Genomic DNA, 12,587 nt, shown 5'->3' with positions numbered 1-12,587 from the left:
TTTTATTTATTTATTTATTTGAGACAGCGAGAGGGTGAGAGAGGGCACGAGCAGGGGGAGAGGCGGAGGGAGAGGGGGCAGCAGTCCCCACTGAGCGCTGGGCCCCATCCCAGGACGCTGGCATCATGGTCTGACCTGAAGGCAGACACTCCTGAGAAGTTGGCCGTCCTGGTTCCAGCTCCCCCAAAGCCGCAGCTCTCACTGACCGGGGCTCACCTGATGCGTCAGGCCAGTGAGCTTTCCCCCGAGAGGCTGGGGACAATGCTTGCTACCGACTGTAGCTGTTGGCCAGCAGCATTCCATCGGTGGGATCCTGAAGGTGTGCAGGAGGCTGAAAACAGTGCTCCGGCTGGTGTCGCTCCCCTCTGTGACGTGGCCTGGTCCCAGGTGTCTGCCCCCCTCCTTTTGTTTCCCAAAGCGAGGACTTTCCCCACCACCCCCAGGGTATGAAACCTGGGTTCTTGGTGGTTAGAAAGGTCAGAATCAGGGAGAGACCTGCAGGACATCGTTCCTGAGAAGGGAGCAAAACTGGTGGGTCAAGGGGCGCACACGTCCCCCCAGCCCAGGCCAGCCCGTGGTGAGGGACATGTGGCATTACCAGGACTGAGCACTGCTGCTACACTGGCAAGGCCCGATTCATAGTTCACTCTCCTAGGTTGTTTTTTTTTTTTTTTAAGATTTTATTAATTCATGAGGGAGAGGGGCTCCATGCGGGAGCCCGACGCGGGACTCGATCCGGGGACCCCCACGCTCCTAGTTTTGAGCAGCAGGCGAGTGGGTGCATTGGTCTGTGCTTGTGAACCACCGAGCTCTGGTGAGTCGGTCGGCTGCTCCGCTTCGCCTCCTTCCCTGGTCCGTGTAGCCAGGCAGGGACACTGTCGGCTTCCCCCAAGGGAAAGACCACCCCTTGGCTCCGGGTTCATGTCAGCTAGACCGTGTGCGTGTGTGCCAGCGGGTGCATGTGGGTGTGAGTGTGTGCGGGTATGTGGTGTGTGGGGGTGAGTGTAGGTCGGTGTTGGGGGTGAGCATCCCTCGTGTGCCTGGGTGAAACTTCGAATCACGGGGGCACTGAAGCCGACCAATTCAAATGAAGAATTTCTTTTTTCATTGACTCAAGAAAGGCCTAATAGCTCTCGCAGAAACTCTCCAAAAAATTTACCTTTGGGCAGACATGGCCCAGCACCAGGAGAGAGGCTTCAGCCCCAAAGAATTTGGCAGAACGTTATGAGCAAGTGAATAAAGGAGCTGAGAAATGTGACTCCGCCACCCTGTGACCAGCCCGCTGGCTCCCGTTAACTCTGCGAAGGCACCGGGGCAGCGTTCACGCAGGCCGGGGCCCCGGGGTCCCCGCGTGGCTTGCCCGGATGAGCCGCCGCAGAACTAAGCCCGTGAACGCACGTGTGAGCTCACGGAAAGCAACCCCTATGGAAAGAGCATACGCTGTGGACTCTGCAGAAAAATCTACGCGCAGGCCCTAAAGCCACCTCCTTTCCACAGAACCCCACATGCTCAGAGTGCCATGGAAATCCTTCCTATAAAACACCGACACACACGAGAGCGTTTTTGTCATTAAGTTCGTGGCAAGAGTGTGTAATGTTCCAGAACGTCTGCCAACACACGGTGTGAAACGGAGGGGTGAGGCCGTTTTTCAGATATTAGGCCGTCCCCAGGCTCCTGGATTATCTAGAGAAAGCCCTAGAAATAGGGGCCGCCATCCACCTGCCGACCCAACACGGCTCCCTACGACCTGCGGGTGCTACTAGTTGGCTCAATGTTCGAAAAGAAACCACGGGAAGGGGTCTCATACCCACCGGGTTTTGCTGAGTAGCCAATTGTCGTTTCGTCTCTAGATCGTCATCACTAGTTGTTTAGCAAACATCTGCAGAGTCGGCTCCGAGCCAGGCCCAGCCTGTCGGGCGACACCGCGGGCAGCACGGTAGTGTTCCCACCTCCCTCTCCAGCCAGTGTCCTCGATGCTGTGCCATTACTTCCAACAAAGACAGTCCATTTTATTTTTAAAAACCTCTATCTCAGGGCGTCCGGGGGGCCAGGGGTTGAGCGGCTGCCTTCAGCCTGGGGTGTGATCCCGGGTCCGGGGATCCAGCCCCGCATCGGGCTCCCTACAAGGAATCAGCTTCTCCCTGTGTGTCTCTGCCTCTCTCTGTGTGTCTCTCATGAATAAATAAAACTTTTAAAAATAAACAAATAAATAAATAACTCTCTGTCTCAACACCCCCCCACACACACACACCCAGCAAAACATCATCATGTTGTGCAGAGCAAATGTGGAAAATTGCAGGCACAGAGTGGGGATTTCAAAACTGGTACCTGTGATTGCTCTAACTTAACTATAAAGGCAAGACCTTCTTCCAATAAATCTCATGAAATCTCATTTGTGCTGCTGTCTAGTACCTAGCACAACCCCTGGCGCGTATTGTTCAGTAATAATGCTTTTGTGCCTTTCTTCCACCAGAGATGACCAATATCGAGCTGCAGATTGCACGAAACGGGAACATCTCACGGGAGAACCCACGTGAGTCATCGATTGGCTTTCCCTCCAAAGGCCACTTTGGCACAATTTTGTAAGGTTATTGCCCGTATCCAGTTGTTCCCCATGTCACACTGTCTACATGGGAAATGCAAAAGGATTTCTCCTTTTTGAGAGCCACAGCATTTCAACAATAGTCGTTACAAGGCTGGTATCAGCTCCGCTCTGTTCAGCGGGGTCCAACGTGAACGTCTGAGCCTTCTCCTGAAATACTTGGATTTGGTAACTGCGGTTGAGATCATTATTGATGCAGCACGAGAAACAAGATCAAAGGCAAGTCCCCGCAGCTTCTCTTTTCAGGGCATTGTCCATTGTCCATTGTCTATTGTCCCATTCCTCTTCGTGTTACCCGGCCTCAGCCAGCGCTTGTTCGTGGTCAGTGGTCCATAAATGCTTCTTGCAAAATCACCTGGAGACAGGAGTGTGTCCACGTTGGCACCTAAAAACCAGGAAACAGTCCCCCCAGTAGTGAAAGGAAAAGAAGGGCGGGCATCCCTTCATTTGCCCAAGGCAGTGGGAGAGGCTGTGTTCACCCGCCATCTCGGTCTGCTGTCCACGTGCTGCCACCTGTCCCCGGAAACGGCAACAGGACCCGCACACCAGTGACAGCCCCTCCACCGCAGACCTGCTCTGTCTACACTGTGCACCATCCAGCCTCTACGATCGTGTTTCCCAGGAGGGAACCCAGACGTCACTGGTCTGGAAGAGAATTCCAAGGTCAGTGCTGTGTGGGACCCACTACGTACCTCATTGGAGTTTCAAAATGTACGTTAGCAGCTGGATGTTCTGAGAGAGCCCGTGATAGGAAAACAAGTTTGATTTTTCTCAGAATTTCTCAAATTTGTCCAATTGCATCATCCGCATGACTCGTGTTTCAGGGAAACTCACTTTAGGGGTAGTTGCATAATCTGAAATTATCAGAAAATTGATAAGCCTTCCTTGTCATGAAAATGTGGGGAGGGCTCCTGAAAGAGGTCCTTCACTTGAAGTATTCTTTCTCAGCATAGCTCCAAAAGGCAAGAGCATCGTCTCCCAGTGAAAGAACTTAGTCCTTCTAGTACGTTGACACACTCTCATCCAGTGGTGTAACAAGGATGAAATTCTGCTCTTTAAGAAACCCCCAAATTAAAAAAGTAAAAATAAATAAGTAAATAAACCCCAAAATTCTATCATTGATGACTGGCTATGAGGCTAATAGCAAGGCTCAGGCACACTCAGAAATGCAGGTCTTTTTTTATATATATAAATTTATTTTTTGGGATCCCTGGGTGGCTCAGTGGTTTAGCACCTGCCTTCGGCCCAGGGCATGATCCTGGAGTCCCGGGATTGAATCCCATATCGGGCTCCCTGCATGGAGCCTGCTTCTCCCTCTGCCTGTGTCTCTGCCTCTCTCTCTCTGTGTCTCTCATGAATAAATAAATAAAATCTTTTAATAAAAAATAAATAAATAAATTTATTTTTAATTTGTGTTCAATTTGCCAACATATAGAATAACACGCAGTGCTTTGATGAGCAAATCTTGACGGATGTAGAAAGAGGAGACAGAAGGTTTGTTGACTTCAAGGGGAGATAAGGGCAAAGAGCTATTTTCAAAATCACGTCTTTCTTGACAAAACGCTGTATAAATGCTGTTGATGTTTAAAATGTGAGTTATATTTGCCTTGATATGAAATAAAACCAAGAAAATAAACCGGCTAGACAATAATCATTACACCTGAATCAACAGATCTTCAAAGCGCATGTTGGTCTTATCAACATAGCGTTGATCCCATTATTCACAGATTCCGTATTTGCTAATTCTCCTACTCACTCAGACTCATCTGTAGCCCCCAAATCAACGCTCTCAGTGTTTCCACGGTCCTTCATGGACATGCACAAAACACGGGAAAAAAAAAAAAAACTGAGTCGCCCTCCACATTCCCAGCTGAGGTCAAACAAGAGGACTCTCCACCTCCTTGGTTCAGCTCTCCTATTTAAACAAGGGCTCTTTTTCCGGTCTATGCAGTGCCCCCCCTTTTTTTTGCATTTTTGTGCCTTTTCATGGGTGATCTTGCTGTTTCCCATGGCCCCGAGCAGAATGCTGAGAGTGCCGTCCGCTGTCTCTACGGGCAAGAAGGCTAGGACGTGCCTCAAGGAGAAAGCCCCCATGTTAGACGGCTTCGTTCAGGCTTGAGCCGCAGTGCCGTTGGCCATGGGTCCAGGGGCAAAGAATCAACAGTCTACAGACCTTCCTTCCTCAACGTGCAATGGGGCTACACCCCAATAAACTCATCATGAGCTGAAAATAGTGTAAGTCAAAAACGCATTTAACACATCTAACCTACCGGACCACATGGCTTAGCCTAGCCCCCACGTGCTCAGAACACTCGCGTTGGTTGGCCTGCCGTGGGGCAAAAGCATCTAACAGGAAACCTGTCTCGTAATAAGGGCTTGAAGATCCCATGTAATCTATGGAACGCCGCCCCGAAAGTGAAAACAGAGCGGCCCAGGGGAACAGGGCGGTTGCAAGTGTGGAGGTGGCTGATTCTGTGACCGCGTGTCTGCCCGCAGCGGAGCCCTGCTGCGGCCGCCCGGCGTCACATGACGGCGCCGTTCTCCATAGTGCTAGACCGGGAAAAGACCAGACCTCAGAATCCAAAGTAGAGTCTCTACTGAATCCTGAAGTCGAAAAAATGCCGAACCATTGTAAGCCGGGGCCCATCTGCACATTAAATAAGACGTGTTCAAACAGAAGCGACATAAAACGAGATTATGTCGGGGATCCCTGGGTGGCTCAGTGGTTTGGCACCTACCTTTGGCCCAGGGCGTGATCCTGGGGTCCCGGGATCGAGTCCCACATCGGGCTCCCAGCATGGAGCCTGCTTCTCCCTCTGCCTGTGTCTCTGCTTCTCTCTCTCTCTATGTCTATCATGAATAAATAAATAAAATTTTTTAAAAAATTAAGTCGGAGGTTGCTGCAGGAAGGCAGACAAGCTGCCAGTGAGTCTAGACCTGCAGATGCCAAAGCTTGGGATGAAGCTAGAGCCACTCAGCAGCCGGGAGCTCTTGGTCGTTGCTGAGCGAGGACACAGACCTCAAGCTGTGTCCGTGAGCCCTGCGGCCAGGCGGTTGGCTCCGTCCTACATGTGAATTCGCGGCTCCTCCAACCTCCAGCAAACTTTTCTCTCAACTCCTGGTGCAGACAACCGAATGATGCCCTGGGGGGCATGACTCCATCCGGGTCTCAGGTCCGCTGTGCTGAAACATCGTTCTCACCTGGGCTCATTTTTTTTTTAAAATATTTATTTATTTATTTATTTATTTATTTATTTATTCATGATAGACACAGAGATTGAGAGAGAGGCAGAGACACAGGCAGAGGGAGAAGCAGGCTCCATGCCAGGAGCCCGACGCGGGACTCGATCCTGGGACTCCAGGATCGTGCCCTGGGCCAAAGGCAGGTGCCAAACTGCTGAGCCACCCAGGGATCCCCATCACCTGGGCTCATTTTAAGTTGAGGATTCCCGCGTTTGAAACATCATCATGACAATCCAGTGCAACTCTGATTTCAAACAATCCTGAAAAGACCTGCTGAGCTGACACCATCCAACAGGTTTTTCAGACATCGGAACTCCACCTTTTGTCTAAAGAGTCTAGATCATTCCTTGATGAGGCCACCATCGAGGTGGTGGCGGCTCTCGTCCGCGGAGGTGTGACCCACAGCTTCCACCGACGTCAGAGGGAGCTTGCTGGTGCGCAGGACAGGAATCCGCGGCAGCACCGGCTGCTCCAGTCCAGCCACAGTGGTGATCCGCGGCCACCGAAGTGGCTCAGCTTCGGCTCTAAAGGAGGAAGGCTCGGGGGGCCTGGCCGGCTCGGGCAGGTGGGCGTCCAACTCTTGGTTTCCACTCAGGCCGCGACCTCCGGACGGTGCGATCCAGCCCTGCCTGGGGCTCCGGGTCGGCGCCGGGCCTGCCTGCGATGCTCTCCCCCCACCTCCCGCTGATAGAGGAAGAAAAGTCCAAAACCCACGCTCCTACTTCCTTCTAACCCACTCTCGGCGCCCCCTCTGCACACACACGCGCGCACACAAACTCTCAGGAAGATTAATTTTGTTCAGTCTTTAAAAAAAGAACCGTGCGCTCCCTCTGCCTGTGTCTCTGCCTCTGTGTCTCTTATGAAAAAAAAAAAAAAAGAACCATGCACACACGCTTCTAGATTCGGGCCATGAATGGAAGGTCACAGCCAAATAAAAATCTCATTTTAAAGTATATATTCGGTGGAAAATATGCTACCCAGAAAAAAGCCCTAACGATTGGGCGCCCCGCCCCAGGCCAGGTGCCGCATGCCTGTCCTGTGACGCGACAGTCCTCCAGCCCGAAGGGGACACGCTCGGGGACTGAAATAGCACGTTTTTTCCTTTGAATTGATGAAAAGATCCTTGGGCGATCTGGAGAGCGTGGCGGCGGGTTTGGGAGCAGCAAAGCGACTCACGGGGTGTTTGGCTCCACGTGTGCGAGCGCCCGACAGGTGCCAGGAAGACGGACACGGAAGCTGTGTCCCCAGCGTCAGCGGCCTCGGGAGGACCTTCTCCTTCTTGGATGCGTTTTCTAGAAGCCTGACCAGGCGGCTGGCACCTCGGGAACGGCTCCGATGACCCGGGAGCCTGCGCACGCTGCTGCCCGTCCGAAGCCCCGGCACCCGCCCAAGCAGAGGAGGCCGACCGCGGTCTGTGCAGAGCAGCTGGCCTCGGAGGCCGCGGCGGGGAGGGACGCCCAGGTGGGTGCCTGCCCGTGCCCCCCGCCTCTGGCCCGCCCGCCCCCGGGGGCTGACCTGGCTCTTCCTCCGGAGGACCAAGGGCCTTTGAGGAAGAAGCGGGTAAGGCAGTTGGTCGGGGACCGTGGGGGAAGCTTCCCGCCCGTCGTCGTTCTGTCACTCGGTGCCACTGGGTAGCTGAGGGCCGCAGAGTGAATGCGCGTGCATGTGTGTGTGTGTGTGTGTGTGTGTTGCATGATATTTTTTTTAAGTATTTGTTTTGCTGTCTTCAAAAAAAGGAAAAAGCCAGACAAAGGCACAAAAAATGACTGTGGCCAGGAGAGAACCTGCTGTCCAGGGTCGCTAAGCCAGCTCCTGGCTGCCCCGCAGCTGCCTCCCGGGCTGCAGAGCCTCAGGAGATCCAGGAGCCGCGGCCCTGATGGTGGCCCCGATGGAGACCCTGACGGTGACCCCGACAGTGGCCCGGGTCTGTGCAGGGAAGCAGCCCATGGCCCAGGCGCCCACGGCCCAGGCGCCCACGGCCCAGGCGCCCGCACTCCCGTCTCTGCCTGAACGCGGAGCACCCGGACCTCACAATAGGCCTGGGGTGTGTCACCAATGGCGCAGGACTCCAAGTGCCGAGGAAGCAGGGACACTTGTCAAGGGCGCATCCTTCACAGAAGCCCTTTGTAAAAGTCGTGGGAAGGAGAGAAGTTTTCTCTCGCCGCGGAAGGACTAGAATTCTGTTTTCTAAAAACTGCCGCGCCCAGTGGAGCCCGTGGAGAATGTGCCGGAACCGACACAAGCACTGAGCATTCTTGGTGGACAAGCCCAGGGGACAGGAGGCCGCGGGACGGAAGCCGTGACCTTTGTCCTTCCAGGTCCAACCTCACCCGGTCTCAGCCCCTGAAGCCTTTGCTGTGAGCTCAAGGCTGTGAGCTCGGTCGGGCAAGACCAGGGAGGGACAGGCCGCAGGACTTGCCGTGACCCCGGGGCACCGGCCCCGCAGGGAGCCCTTCCCTACACCGCACCAGCCACTCCACGGCCCATGGGCTCCTCCCCTCTGGCCTCGCCGCCTGCCTCCCTCTCCGGTCTCCCCTTCCAGCCTCCACCCTTGCTGCCGGCCTCCGGCCTCCCCGTGCCGGCCTCCCTCTCCGGCCTACCTCCTCCGGGCTCCCCCTTGGCCGCCGGCCACTGGCCTCCAGCCTCCAGCCTTGCCTCCCGGCCTCCCCTCTGGCCTCACTACCCACCTCCCCCCTCCTACCTCCTACCTCCTGCCTCCCGGTTTCTCTGCTGGCTTCCCCGCTCTGGCCTCCCCCCTCCGGCCTCCTTCTCCAGACCTCCCCCCTCACCGCTGGCCTCCCCTCTCGACCTTCCCCCTCACTGGCCTCCCCCCGCCAGCCTTCCCCCTCCCGGCCTCCTTTCTGGCCTCGCTGCCCACCTCCCCCTGCCCTGACAGTCTGTGCAGCCTCTCCCCTGCCAGCCTCCCCCTCCCAGCCTCCTTTGCTAGCCTCCCTCCTCACTGCCGGCCTCCCACCTCCAGCCTCACCTCCTGGCCTCCCCTCCCGGCCTCCCCTCCCAACTTCCCCTCCTGGTGTCCCCCCTCCAGCCTCCCTCTCCGGCCTCCCCCCTCCTGACCTCCCCTCCTAGCCTCCCCCCCCTGGCCTCCCCCTCCCCCTCCCCCCTCCCCAGCAGGGAAGCTGACCACAGAGCACCGGGCACGGGGCTCACAGAGGGAGCAGAGGGGCAGCAGCTGGCACCTGGCCCCGTGGGGGCGGCGGAGCCCAGGCCCCGGGCGGGGGGTCTTCCGTGCACACCTGCGAGCCTTGGGCGTCGGGAGCTTGGCCCGGGGAGCATGGAGGGCAGCTTGGCACCTGCAGACCCAAGTGGCAGTGCACGCCTGGTCCTCCCGCTCCAGCCCGCCCATACGGGAGGGAGCGCCGGGCCCCGCCCGCATGGCCTGGCCGCCTCTTGCACCCGCACCCGCACCCGCACCCGCAGAGCCCAGGAGCTCAGGCCGGGCCGCCTGCCGCCCAAGCAGGAACCCGGCCACCGAGGACCCGCCAGCTCCGTGCCCCGGGGGTGCCCCACACAGTGACCGATGCTGGGTGTACTCAGTCATACCTTATTACCATGTTCACATTGACCATCTACTATCATCAGATATTCTGAGTGCCCCCCCCCAGCCCCCCGGGCCCCTCCTGTGAACCACAGTCAAGGTTTCCCCAAGCGCCACACGTCTGGGGGCACCTCCAAGTCCTCCCCTGCTGGGTGCTCAGACCACGCCAGCTGGGTCTGGGGTCAGTCTGTGGCTCGTTCCCAGGAGGGCTTGGGCCCTTGCCGGGGGCACCTGCTTCCCCCCGCCAGGGGGGTCTTGGGCCTGCCCCCTCCACCCCTCCACAGGCCCAACAATTCTCTGAATGCTTTGAATTCTGGAAGGTGAGCTGCTAAAGGCCATGCGCCCTCGCAGACACCCTCTCCCTAGCCCAGTGGGGTGAGGGGTTTGAAGACTTTCCAGCAGGAAATGGGATGGAGAGTTTTAGGAAACACCCAGCTCCTTCACTTCCATGAATGTTCTTCCCTTAACCACCCACCCCGTGTCTGAGATCCCCTGGGAGCCGCAGCTCTCCTCCTCGCTCACCCCCCTCTCCCCTACACTCAGGGACACAGGGATGGCTTGCCCTGGGGAGTCTCCTTCAAGAGGGGCCGCCGTGCTTCCAGAATCAGTCCAGGAGATAGAGCTGCGCGACCCAGCACTCATTTTGAACGCTTCTGGGTCTCAGTTTACCTCTGGTGGGTACACGTGGATTTGGAGAGGGCACGGTGCGGGGCGGGGGGGGGGGGGGGAGGGTAGGGACCAACGTAGAAAGTAGGAAGCAATGAAATTCCAGTTCATTTGTGGCTTTTTTGCTCACGGGAGGGGAACAGCCTCCAAACAGGACCCCAATTTGCCACCATGAGACCCAGGGGTGCCGTCTCCGGAGCAGGTGGGCTGCTCTGGATGCGCCCTGGAGGCCCCTGTGCTTTATTTAAATTAATCATTATACCTTATCACTATATTGACATTAATCGTCTATTATTATCAAATATTTTAATTACCCCCCCCCCACGGCCCCTCCTGTGGACCACAGTGAAGGGGGGACTTGCAAGGACCTGGTCCAGGGCAGGCCCAAGCGGGCTCCCCGCCTCCCCCAGGCTCTGCTGCACTGCCCCGCGGCGGGCGCTAGATGGCGGCAGAGCTCCACCGCGGCCCCGAGGCCCTGCAGGGACTGGGGGCACGGAGGGGGCAAGGAGGGCAGGGTGGGTACCCATGGCACATGCCTGTGGAGCTCAGCAGCAACGGAAACCCTGGGTCCAAGGCTTCAACACCGAAGTCCCCTTCGTGTACTGAGATGCACACACTCCAGAACAGGTTGCATCAAAACCTAAACCCCCCCAGCAGCTAAACTTGCCGCCAATAAGGGCAAACCGAGGAGCCTACCTTGGGTGTCACCTGTCTCCGGTCTAAGGCTGACATCATCTGAGAACCTGGGCTGCCCCCCCACCCCCCGCGCCCCGGAGCTCCAGAGCTGGCCTGCCCAGACAGCAAGCCCTGGTGCACGCACGACCCTGTCTGGGAGGCCAGGGCCACTTGTGCAAGAGCTGCCAGGCACACACACGGCAGCAGCGCGCACCCATGCGCACCCACAGCACCCAGGAGCACCAGAGCAGCGCAAGCCATCACCTCGGTGCCCAGCAGCCCAGCAGCCCCTCACCCCCTCCTTCCCTGCCCGCTGTGAGATTCCCGCAAAAGCAGGGGGAAGGCAGCCCTCCCCAGCTCGCTGCCCTGCGCTCTGACTTTGCGGCGCCTTTATTTGGGGAATCAGCGATCCTTATATAAACGATTTGCCATTTTAAAGGGGAGATAACATCAGAGCAGAGGAAGATAAAGAGCTTTATGGGAAACTCGATGCCCACGGTGCTGGGAGTAGCTGCTGCTTGCTTGCCTCGCCTTCCCAGAGGCTTCAGACCCCTGGTTTATCTCTTCCTCCCACTGAATTACTCAGGGCCATTTGCACCTCTTCTTCCCCCAGCCTCCCCACCCCGTCCTCCCCCCCACCTGTCCCGTACTTGGTCCCCGGGAACCTCCAGGCCCAGCCGCCAGCTGGCAGACTTTGCAGAGAAAGCACGTCCTCTTGGTGTGATTGTGCAGCTCAAATCACAAATGGACAAATGGAGCTGTTCCCATCCACTTCCCCACCTTGGAGGGTAAAAGCCTATTCCCTCATAGGTTAAAGAAGCGTCTAGATGGGAGAAAGCATCACCCCACGACCCTAACCACCCTCTTCTCAGGGCAGTGTCGTCGTTCAAAGGAATCATCTGTGGGCTCACGCCCACACTTTGCAAGGTCCTCAGTGACCGTGATGCTCGCGAGCCCACTGAGCGGACGTTCTCGTGAACAGACATCTAATTTGATTCAAATGTTTCTTCCAAAAAGGTTTTCTTCCAAAGTGCGCACCATCGACCCCTTCCTGGTGTTTACACCCAACTCACCCTGGTGTAGACTGTGCCGCTTCCGTGTCTTTACAAACCCAGGTACCTGGCAGTGTGAACAGGACCCACCCGTGTCCCACACGGGGGGTGGTGGGGGTGGAGGGGGGATGGTTCCCAGCCAAACCACTGGGACGCCTGGGCCTGGGCCCTGCCCTCCGACCTGCAGCCCTGGGGCTGCGGCTCCCTCGCAGGTCACACCCCGATGCCCGACCCAGGTCGGCCTGGCCGCTCGGTGCAGGAACCACGTTACCTGCATCTCCAGGGCCTGGGCACACACCTGCCTTCACCTGGCCGAGGAATTCCTTAATGTCCCATATGGACAGCTTCTTGGTCCTCAGGCCCTGCACCCACGTCTTCCCGTAGAATTCCCTCTTCTACCGTCTAAGCTAAAACCTTTTCAGTTAAAGCAGATGGATCATGTTCTCTCCGTTGGTCGTCAGGTAAACTGAGGCACGGCTGGGCACCTTGCACTAGATGCCCGGTGCCCGCTCGGAGAGGTGGACGGAGCTTGCCGGGTGCCGCCCCCCGCCATCCCGTCACCCCGGGACAAGGTTGCAGCTCCCGTCGGGTTTTGCTCAATGCAGCCCAACCGTTCTGTTCCACTGAAATAATTGGGAGAAGTCCTTTTTTTCGGCAGGCGTCCTGCCTGCACTTCGTCATCCCTATTAGTCTGGATCTGCTTCAAAAAGGAAAGTGGCCTTTTGTGGTGTCTGTGGGGAGTGGGCGGGCCCTGGACACAGCAGCCCTGGACCCCCCTCCCCCCTCCGTGGCC

Source organism: Vulpes vulpes, chromosome 12 (genome assembly GCF_048418805.1).
Source record: "Vulpes vulpes isolate BD-2025 chromosome 12, VulVul3, whole genome shotgun sequence".
NCBI classification, from domain to species: Eukaryota; Metazoa; Chordata; class Mammalia; order Carnivora; family Canidae; genus Vulpes; species Vulpes vulpes.
This window is presented reverse-complemented; position numbering follows the sequence as displayed.